Here is a 2,203-nt window from a genome sequence, read left to right on the forward strand (position 1 = left end):
GGCGCTCTAATGCAATATTCAATTAACTGGTGCTCAAGGCCTCAAACCTGTTCCTGAGATGGAGTAGGAACCAATTAACAGTTGACCCTCCAACAGGCGTTTGGGAGCCTATATATCACAAGGGAAGAGATTGTTATCTTTCTCCCTTGGAGCCTCTGGTGCCACCAGAGAGGTGCCAACTTTTGGTTAGCAGCACACCTCCCTACAGAGCAGGCCACCAGACAGGAATATCATTTGAAGGACGCTTCCATTATCTAGTTTATCTGTTCTCTCTTGTCTGTGCATTTTGCAGTTATATTTGATAGTCTATCTGTCAGTCTAGAGACTAAGGTGCACTTAAGCCAGGCCATGGTCTTCACAACTACTTGCTATGCATCAGAGAGCTGAACAATGACTAAGGATGACAGAAGAACTGATGCCTTTGAGTTGTGGTGCTGGAGAAGAGTCTTCAACATACCATGGACTGCCAAGAAAACAAACAGGTCTGTCTTGGAGAGGGTGAAACCAAATCTCTCCTTGGAGGCTAGGATTTTGAAGCTCCATCTCATATACTTTGGGCACATGGTCAAGAGAGACTGGTCCTTAAAGAGGACATCATGCTTGGAAGGGTGGAGGGACAGCGAGGAAAGGAAGACCCCAGATGAGATGGACTGATACAGTGACTGGGGCAATGAAGTTAGGTATGCCAGAGTCAAGGACTCTGTCTCAGGACAGGGCAGGGTTCAGAACTGCTGTACATAGGGTTGCTTTAGGTTGCAGGTGACTCGATTGCAAGTAACAATAACAGCATCTATGCCATTCACTAGGGTTCCCAATTTTTTTCATAGATGATTTTTACACATTTGAGTTTTACACTTATGTCATTGATCCATTTTGAGTTAATTTTGTATATGGGGTGAAGTACAGGTCTAGTTTCAAATTTCTGCAAACTTACTTAGTTTTACAAGTACCATTTGTTAAATAGTCTTTTTCCTGATTGATGGATTTCATCTCTTTGTCAAAGACAGGATGATGGATTTATTTCTTGGTTCTTAACTCTATTCCATTAGTCTATATACGTGATTCTATACCAGTCCTAAGCTGTTTCAATTACTGTGGCTGGATTTTGGGATCAAGACGTGTAAGACCTCTTACTTTGTTGAACTTTTTCAGTATCCTCTTGCTTTTCTGGGGTCTTTTTCTTTTCCATATAAAGTTAGTGATAACTTTACCTCCCTATCTCTTTAAAATATTATGATTAGATCTGGATTGGAATTGCACTGTATTTGCAGATTACTTTTGGAAGTACTGCAATTTTCACAGTGTTAAGTCTTCCCATCCATGAACACAGTATATTTTTCCACTTATGTAGGTCTGATTAGCTTTCTGGTTTCTTGTAATTGGTTAAACATTTAAAATCTTGGCTGGAATTATGAATTTCTGGGGGTAGGGTAGGGAGAGATGTGGCAGCAGCTAACTGCATCAACAAATGACACATGCCAAAATGACATCACTTCAGATCTGTGCTTAATATGTATGTGAATCATCTGCAAGACCTTGCCAGATGCAGCTTTGGATTCAAAAGATTTAAGATTTTGGAATTCTAAACAGTCCCTGGCTGTGCAGACTACACTTAGTAGCAATGTTCCAGATTGCATTCATTCTGTCATACTCTTAGAAGGGATCACAATTAAATAATTATGTTTAAACTGCTTAAGAAGTCACCTGAGATGTCAAATCTCTAAATTATTCTCAAACTCCTATTAGGAGTTAAAAGCTCTGACTACTTAGGAAGATCTTTTATATCTAAACGACACCATTTATTATATACTGTGCCATTTTTCTTGAACGGAGATAGAGTTAGTGCATCATGTCCATTCTCTTCAAGGTTACTTTATTTTTGAAAATATAAAGTTACTCAATTTTAAAAATAGGGTGTGCTGGTTTTGGTTTTGTTTTATCATCTCCCTATCTCTGTTTCTCCCATTTAGCAATCTAGCCTGGTGATCTACTTCAGAAAAAAACTACAACTGAAAACTTTTTTTTTTTTAGGGGTTTCAAGGGCCCATTAATATTTTATTTTAAACTTTATTCAATTAATGTAAATGAATACTTACAGAGTTTTTGGATTTCCATTCATTCAATTTTGCACTTTTCTCCCTGCCTATATTTTATTTATTTTTTTTTATTTTGCACCCTTCTCCCCACACAAACCCCTCCCCCC

At 38.4% G+C, this 2,203-nt stretch overlaps 1 protein-coding gene across 1 annotated transcript in view; it reads right to left on the reverse strand.

Annotated features, from left to right (window-relative positions):
- Positions 1 to 2,203, reverse strand: part of ENOX2 (ecto-NOX disulfide-thiol exchanger 2) — a 210,546-nt gene that overhangs the window by 106,386 nt on the left and 101,957 nt on the right. The window lies entirely within an intron of this gene.

Source organism: Elephantulus edwardii, unplaced genomic scaffold (assembly GCF_000299155.1).
Source record: "Elephantulus edwardii isolate Elephantulus edwardi_28Jun2011 unplaced genomic scaffold, EleEdw1.0 scaffold00016, whole genome shotgun sequence".
NCBI lineage: Eukaryota > Metazoa > Chordata > Mammalia > Macroscelidea > Macroscelididae > Elephantulus > Elephantulus edwardii.